This window comes from Nerophis ophidion, unplaced genomic scaffold (genome assembly GCF_033978795.1).
Source record: "Nerophis ophidion isolate RoL-2023_Sa unplaced genomic scaffold, RoL_Noph_v1.0 HiC_scaffold_45, whole genome shotgun sequence".
Lineage (NCBI taxonomy): Eukaryota > Metazoa > Chordata > Actinopteri > Syngnathiformes > Syngnathidae > Nerophis > Nerophis ophidion.
In genome coordinates this window covers 640704-650000 of record NW_026906967.1, presented here as the reverse complement: position 1 = coordinate 650000, position 9297 = coordinate 640704, and the positions used below count along the sequence as shown (strand labels likewise).

Genomic DNA, 9297 nt, shown 5'->3' with positions numbered 1-9297 from the left:
GCTGTCGGAGCGATGATCTTTCACCCGTGACATCACAATGGGAAGCAATCCGCCATTTCCTCAAACACATTAAACACACAAGTCTAGTCAGCTCTGTTATTTTCCGTTTTTTCGACTGTTTTCCGTACCTTGGAGACATCATGCCTCGTCGGTGGGTTGTCGGAGGGTGTAACAACACGATCAGGGATGGATTCAAGTTGGAATGTGCATCGATAAGAACGGAATGCTAATCGATGCTAACATGCTATTTAGGCTAGCTGTAGGTACATATCGCATCGCTGTGCCTCATTTGCACCTATATTTGCATCCAGCCTTTCTCTCCACCCAAATTTAAGGCCAAACAAACACATACCAATCGACAGATTCAAGTTGCACCATTGTCAAAAGATGCGAAAGTCCCTCGTTTGTTCTGCACATTTTACCGGCGATGCTATGACAGACATGGCACAGAGATGTGTGGATATCCTGCAACACTCAAAGCAGATGCATTTCCAACGATAAAGTCAACGAAATCACAACGGTGAGTTTTGTTGATGTTATTGACTTATGTGCTAATCAGACATATTTGGTCGCGGCATGACTGCCAGCTAATCGATGCTAACATGCTATTTAGGCTAGCTGTATCTACATTTGTGGCTATATTTGCATCCAGCCTTTCCCTCCACCCACATTTAATGCCAAACAAACACTTACCAATCGACGGATTTAAGTTGCTCCAGTGGTCAAAAGATGCAATCTTTGGTTAGAAGGCGATCGCCGAATAGCTTCAATAGCTATTCACTCAAAAGCTTCAGTTTCTTCTTCAATTTTGTTTTCGCTATCTGCCTCCACACTCCAACCATCCGTTTCAATACATGCGTAATCTGTTGAATCGCTTAAGCCGCTGAAATCCGAATCTGAATCCGAGCTAATGTCGCTATATCTTGCTGGTCTATCCGCCATGTTTGATTGTATTGGCATCACTATGTGACGTCACAGGAAAATGGACGGTGGATTTACAGATAGCGAAAATCAGGCACTCTAAAGCCTTTTTTTGGGATATTCCATGATTGGTAAAATTTTGAAAAAAAATTTGAAAAATAAAATAAGCCACTGGGAACTGATTTTTATTGGTTTTAACTCTTCTGAAATTGTGATAATGTCCCCCTTTAATATGAATGTATATTTGATGTTGTATGTAGTGCTTCTCATCTTCTACTGTTATATGTTATCCTGGAGTTTTTAAGTTGTGTGCATGTACTGAATATCATGTATGTAGCTACTAATTTATTTGATTTTCTCATTGTTAAAGAGAGGACATCTTTATTTTCACTTGGGGTTTTTTTTCACACATTTTCTTCCTATGTATTTTTATTGATGTTATTATCCAATTAAAAGTATGAATGAATAAAATATTTAACAAAATGTGGACTCTAGTAGATGAGCAGCATTGTTACATCATGGATGTTAACTACAGCAAAACATCAACAAAGAAGAAAAAGGCTGAAGTTAGCAACACATCACTGAACTTTAGAGTCACCGTGACTGGAGTTGCTTGTTTTTATTGCTGCATTTGTACTTATTTCACCTCACATCTTCACTTTCAACTCTAAAGTCTTCTTCAAATATATTGTTCTGGGCTTCTAAGATTGATGTTTACTATGTGTGTGTAGTCTGTGGAAAGGGTTGTTGTCCCTTGTGGATCCATTTGTTCACTTGAACAGATACATCATCATCATCATCATCATTATCAAAATACAGATTTAAGTACTGTATTAGAGTGCCTCTTGTAGTACTCCAACCCGCCACACTGAGAAGTGGGGGCGATCCTGAGCTAGCAGATGAATGTTGCTATCCTGTTTTATCAGCGAGGAAGACAGCATTTGTGTTTACTTTTTTGTCAGATCCAAGTTGTATTGCTCCGCTGAATAAATGAATCACTATGGCTGCCAATATGGAGGATTATATATATATATATGTATATATATATATATATTTATATTTATATTTATATTTAAAGGCCTACTGAAATGAGATTTTCTTATCCAAACGATGTGTCATACTTGATCATTTCGCGATATTGCCATATTTTTGCTGAAAGGATTTAGTAGAGAACATCCACGATAAAGTTCGCAACTTTTGCTTGCTAACAGAAAAGCCTTGCCACTACCGGAAGTCGCAGACGATGACGTCACATGTTGATGGCTCCTCACATCCTCACATTGATTTTAATGGGAGCTTCCAACAAAAACAACTATTCGGACCGAGAAAACGACAATTTCCCCATTAGTTTGAGCGAGGATGAAAGATTTGTGTTTGAGTATATTGATAGCGACGGACAAGAAAAAAAAAACAATTAAAAAAAATAAAACGCGATTGCATTGGGACGGATTCAGATGTTTTTAGACACATTTACTTGGATAATTCTGGAAAATCCCTCATCTTTCTATTGTGTTGCTAGTGTTTTAGTGAGTTTAACAGTACCTGATAGTCGGATGTGTGTGTTCACGGGTGTGTTGACGCCAGTGTCTCAGGGAAGTCGACGGCTGCTTTATGGGCGGCACAAGCTGACCTAAGAAGAGACTTTTTACCACAATTTTCTCACCGAAACCTGCTGGTTGACATTCGTTTGGGATCCATGTTCGCTGTGATCCATAGTAAAGTTTCACCTCTGTGAATTTTAAACAAGGAATCACCGTGTGTTTGTGTGGCTAAAGGCTAAAGCCTCCCAACTCCATCTTTCTACTTTGACTTCTGCAATACTAATTGAACAAATTGCAAAAGATTCAGCAACACAGATCTCCAAAATACTGTGTAATTATGCGATTAAAGCAGACGACTTTTAGCTGTGTGTGTGTGTGTGTGTGTGTGTGTGTGTGTGTGTGTGTGTGTGTGTGTGTGTGTGTGTGTGTGTGTGTGCAGCGCTCATATTTCCTAACAGTCTGTGACGTCAAGCGTACACGTCATCATTACGCGACGTTTTCAAGAAAAAACACCCGGGAAATTTAAATTGCAATTTAGTAAACTAAAAAGGCTGTATTAGCATGTGTTGCAATGTTAATATTTCATCATTGATATATAAACTACCAGACTGCGTGGTGGCTAGTAGTGGCTTTCAGTAGGCCTTTAGGTCGGGGTCTGATCATGACTAGTCATAAATATCGACACCAACATCGCCCCCTTGTGGTGGGAAATTATAACAGTCATAACTTCCTTCCACATGCTCCAATCTTTTTGTTTTGTTTTATGGTGGGTGAAGATCATCGTCATTCTACATCCTGTACGCAAATTCAAAATGACATTTTTCATACTCAGCACATTTTCTAACATAATCTTGTTAATATGCTCAATAAGGTTCTATTCAAATGTAATACAAGTAATACGTAAGACTTTATTTGCACACTTAAGGAGATAAGTTTCCAGGTAAAAAAGATTGTTTATCAATTTATTTTCCATGAATTAATTTAGATCCAGAACACACATTGTTAAATTTCTTATTATATTATAATCATTACTATAATTGAATGTAAGTTTGTGTAAAATATTTTCACACAACAAAGTGTGAATACATGTTATAAAGTGTGGGGTTGAGTTATAATTGATATAATACAATTAGGTATGGAAAATGCATTTTGTTTACTTGCCAACTATTCAAATTATATTTAATATACATATTTATATAATGTCATGTAATATGAATTCAACATGTCTGTTAACATAAGAGTTTATTTGCTAACCAGTTCTACTTCTGAGTATTTATTTTATTTTGTTATTGAACAATTAAACACACATAAACAATGTTTAGACACATTAAGGTACTTTCAATACAATATGAGTGTCAGGCTTTGACATGGATTGAGTGTGCTCCTTCGACGCAGCGGGATTACAGGACGAGCCAGGCGTGAATTCAGGTACATGTTTTTATTTAAACACTCTAATCAAAAATAATCAAACTAAGGGCGCTCACAAAGAGGAAGAAACTTGGCTAAACAGTACAAACGTGAAACAAAAACACCTGCTCAAGGGCATGAAAGAAAATTTAACTATAAACATAAACAGCACAATGGCAAGACTAAAGACATGAAACAAAAGAGTGCACTGTGGCATAAATATATAAACTTACTCGGCATGGAACTGTGGACAGGGCGTAAAGGTTTGGACAGCATGGGTAGGGTGCGTGTGAGTGTGAAGATCCCAGGACGAAGACAAGAAAAAGAGTGACTTAAATAGCTGTGACTATTAGTGAAAACAGGTGTGAGGCTGAGAACAGGGATGTGACAGGTGAAAACTCATGAGGTTGGCATGGAAACAAACAAAACCAGGAAGTGCAAAACGTGACTGATTGTCCAAAATCAAAAACATAACATGACAAAACAAAACATGATCCATAGGTGTGACAATGAGTCAATGTTTTTTCAATATTTTACTGAGCAATATAAAAAAAACATCACATTAAATCCAATCCTCTTACAAACAAAACCCGTTAAAGAAAGTAAAAGTAAATATGAGAGACCCTTCGAATAAGATTAAAATAAAATATATATAAATAAATGATAAACATAAATCATTTCAGTAAATATAATAAGGTATTTTTTTATTTTTTACAATCTTCCTAGATTGAATTAATAAATTCAAATCATTAACACAATGTTAGAATTTGGATTTCACTTCAAGAAAGACACTTTTGTTTATGAGAGCAAATGTTTCACACTTTTTAAAAATGGATATAAATTCACGAAACGATCGATCCACGCATGCGTGAAGAGTACGTCACTTCCTGGACTTACAATTGGTTTTATGTCAGAGTTCGTGTGAAATCACGTTCTGTGATGTTTGAATGTTGTATTAATGTTTTGTATGAAAATAGATTATCTAGGAGTAAAAAGGAACAACAATAAAAACACGTGGTATCAGGCAGTAATATCGCTACAATTTCTAGCACTTTCACTCTTGTCATTGCAATGAATGTCGCACGGGGGCGCCACTGAACCCCAACATTAAAGCTTTGTTTGATATACTTTGAATTTATTTTTGAAAAACAAGACACTCTTTTATGTCACATTGTTGTTCAAATAAATATTACAGGTTATAAAAGCATGGTAACAGTGACAACAGGCAATATCTTATATAGAGCTACCTCTTCGTCCACTCGGCTGTGACGTCATTCCCAGCTTCCGGTGTAAACGGAAGACAGCAGAAAATCGTTAGAAGGCAGAACCTTTCTTTCCAAAGCAGAAAGTATCTCCAGGCTTACGTATGCAGCTATTTACTAATACTGGTTGACTTTATTTGGAAAAACACAATTCATTATATTAATAAATCAGTTCTAATGAACAATTACAATCAGGGTGGTCTAAACTTTCTTGACTTCACTACACTAAACAACACCTTTAAAATTAATTGGATAAGACACTACCTGAAAGACCCTACCTCAATTTGGAACTTTATTTCTCATCATGTATTCTCTAACCTTGGAGGCCTAACATTTTTGCTATTGTGTAATTCTAACATTGACAGGATTCCTGTTGCACTCTCAAACTTCCACAAACAAGCCCTTCTAGCATGCTCTCTTATATACAAGCACAATAATTTCTCACCTACCAAATATATCATCTGGAACAATAAAGACATATGTTACAAAAGGAAATCTCTTTTCCTCAACAATTGGTTTAACAATAACATTATTTTAGTGAGTCAGCTTTTCAATAAGGAAGGTCAACTTTTTAATTACCAAGAATTTCTCAACCATTTTAAGATACCTGTGACTCCCAAACAATTTGATATTGTATTTGATGCCATTCCAACACCTGTTATTATGTTGTACATTCCAACACCTGTTATTATGTTGTACATTCCAACACCTGTTATTATGTTGTACATTCCAACACCTGTTATTATGTTGTACATTCCACCAGGTGTTATTATGTTGTACATTCCAACACCTGTTATTATGTTGTACATTCCAACACCTGTTATTATGTTGTACATTCCAACACCTGTTATTATGTTGTACATTCCAACACCTGTTATTATGTTGTACATTCCAACACCTGTTATTATGTTGTACATTCCAACACCTGTCATTATGTTGTACATTCCAACAGGTGTTATTATGTTGTACATTCCAACAGGTGTTATTATGTTGTACATTCCAACAGGTGTTATTATGTTGTACATTCCAACAGGTGTTATTACTTTGTACATTCCAACAGGTGTTATTATGTTGTACATTCCAACAGGTGTTATTATGTTGTACATTCCAACACCTGTTATTATGTTGTACATTCCAACAGGTGTTATTATGTTGTACATTCCAACACCTGTTATTATGTTGTACATTCCAACACCTGTTATTATGTTGTACATTCCAACAGTTGTTATTATGTTGTACATTCCAACAGGTGTTATTATGTTGTACATTCCAACAGGTGTTATTATGTTGTACATTGCAACACCTGTTATTATGTTGTACATTCCAACAGGTGTTATAATGTTGTACATTCCAACAGGTGTTATTATGTTGTACATTCCAACAGGTGTTATTATGTTGTACATTCCAACAGGTGTTATTATGTTGTACATTCCAACAGGTGTTATTATGTTGTACATTCCAACACCTGTTATTATGTTGTACATTCCAACAGGTGTTATTATGTTGTACATTCCAACAGGTGTTATTATGTTGTACATTCCAACACCTCTTATTATGTTGTACATTCCAACAGGTGTTATTATGTTGTACATTCCAACAGGTGTTATTATGTTGTACATTCCAACAGGTGTTATTATGTTGTACATTCCAACAGGTGTTATTATGTTGTACATTCCAACAGGTGTTATTATGTTGTACATTCCAACAGGTGTTATTATGTTGTACATTCCAACACCTGTTATTATGTTGTACATTCCAACACCCGTTATTATGTTGTACATTCCAACACCTGTTATTATGTTGTACATTCCAACACCTGTTATTATGTTGTACATTCCAACACCTGTTATTATGTTGTACATTCCAACAGGTGTTATTATGTTGTACATTCCAACACCTGTTATTATGTTGTACATTCCAACACCTGTTATTATGTTGTACATTCCACCAGGTGTTATTATGTTGTACATTCCAACACCTGTTATTATGTTGTACATTCCACCAGGTGTTATTATGTTGTACATTCCAACAGGTGTTATTATGTTGTACATTCCAACACCTGTTATTATGTTGTACATTCCAACACCTGTTATTATGTTGTACATTCCACCAGGTGTTATTATGTTGTACATTCCAACACCTGTTATTATGTTGTACATTCCAACACCTGTTATTATGTTGTACATTCCAACACCTGTTATTATGTTGTACATTCCAACACCTGTTATTATGTTGTACATTCCAACACCTGTTATTATGTTGTACATTCCAACACCTGTTATTATGTTGTACATTCCACCAGGTGTTATTATGTTGTACATTCCAACAGGTGTTATTATGTTGTACATTCCAACACCTGTTATTATGTTGTACATTCCAACACCTGTTATTATGTTGTACATTCCACCAGGTGTTATTATGTTGTACATTCCAACACCTGTTATTATGTTGTACATTCCAACACCTGTTATTATGTTGTACATTCCAACACCTGTTATTATGTTGTACATTCCAACACCTGTTATTATGTTGTACATTCCAACACCTGTTATTATGTTGTACATTCCAACACCTGTCATTATGTTGTACATTCCAACAGGTGTTATTATGTTGTACATTCCAACAGGTGTTATTATGTTGTACATTCCAACAGGTGTTATTATGTTGTACATTCCAACAGGTGTTATTACTTTGTACATTCCAACAGGTGTTATTATGTTGTACATTCCAACAGGTGTTATTATGTTGTACATTCCAACACCTGTTATTATGTTGTACATTCCAACAGGTGTTATTATTTTGTACATTCCAACAGGTGTTATTATGTTGTACATTCCAACAGGTGTTATTATGTTGTACATTCCAACACCTGTTATTATGTTGTACATTCCAACAGTTGTTATTATGTTGTACATTCCAACAGGTGTTATTATGTTGTACATTCCAACAGGTGTTATTATGTTGTACATTGCAACACCTGTTATTATGTTGTACATTCCAACAGGTGTTATAATGTTGTACATTCCAACAGGTGTTATTATGTTGTACATTCCAACAGGTGTTATTATGTTGTACATTCCAACAGGTGTTATTATGTTGTACATTCCAACAGGTGTTATTATGTTGTACATTCCAACACCTGTTATTATGTTGTACATTCCAACAGGTGTTATTATGTTGTACATTCCAACAGGTGTTATTATGTTGTACATTCCAACACCTCTTATTATGTTGTACATTCCAACAGGTGTTATTATGTTGTACATTCCAACAGGTGTTATTATGTTGTACATTCCAACAGGTGTTATTATGTTGTACATTCCAACAGGTGTTATTATGTTGTACATTCCAACAGGTGTTATTATGTTGTACATTCCAACAGGTGTTATTATGTTGTACATTCCAACACCTGTTATTATGTTGTACATTCCAACACCCGTTATTATGTTGTACATTCCAACACCTGTTATTATGTTGTACATTCCAACACCTGTTATTATGTTGTACATTCCAACACCTGTTATTATGTTGTACATTCCAACAGGTGTTATTATGTTGTACATTCCAACACCTGTTATTATGTTGTACATTCCAACACCTGTTATTATGTTGTACATTCCACCAGGTGTTATTATGTTGTACATTCCAACACCTGTTATTATGTTGTACATTCCACCAGGTGTTATTATGTTGTACATTCCAACAGGTGTTATTATGTTGTACATTCCAACACCTGTTATTATGTTGTACATTCCAACACCTGTTATTATGTTGTACATTCCACCAGGTGTTATTATGTTGTACATTCCAACACCTGTTATTATGTTGTACATTCCAACACCTGTTATTATGTTGTACATTCCAACACCTGTTATTATGTTGTACATTCCAACACCTGTTATTATGTTGTACATTCCAACAGGTGTTATTATGTTGTACATTCCAACACCTGTTATTATGTTGTACATTCCAACACCTGTTATTATGTTGTACATTCCACCAGGTGTTATTATGTTGTACATTCCAACACCTGTTATTATGTTGTACATTCCACCAGGTGTTATTATGTTGTACATTCCAACAGGTGTTATTATGTTGTACATTCCAACACCTGTTATTATGTTGTACATTCCAACACCTGTTATTATGTTGTACATTCCACCAGG

The 9297-nt window shown here is 35.3% G+C and overlaps 2 protein-coding genes across 6 annotated transcripts in view; one reads left to right on the top strand and one right to left on the bottom strand.

Annotated features, from left to right (window-relative positions):
- Positions 1-9297, bottom strand: part of LOC133546834 (gastrula zinc finger protein XlCGF57.1-like) — a 166566-nt gene that overhangs the window by 94346 nt on the left and 62923 nt on the right. The gene's annotated exons all lie outside the window — the stretch shown is intronic.
- Positions 1-9297, top strand: part of LOC133546826 (zinc finger protein 33A-like) — a 45758-nt gene that overhangs the window by 24657 nt on the left and 11804 nt on the right. For 3 of the 5 annotated variants that reach the window (XM_061892656.1, XM_061892654.1, XM_061892652.1), the window contains one exon: positions 1-1404. This exon is cut by the window's left edge and continues 1043 nt beyond it. The exons of the other annotated variants lie outside the window; for them this stretch is intronic. The gene's annotated coding sequence lies outside the window, so the exon portion shown is untranslated. Of the gene's footprint in view, positions 1405-9297 lie in introns of those variants that run through there. 5 annotated transcript variants of the gene reach the window in all.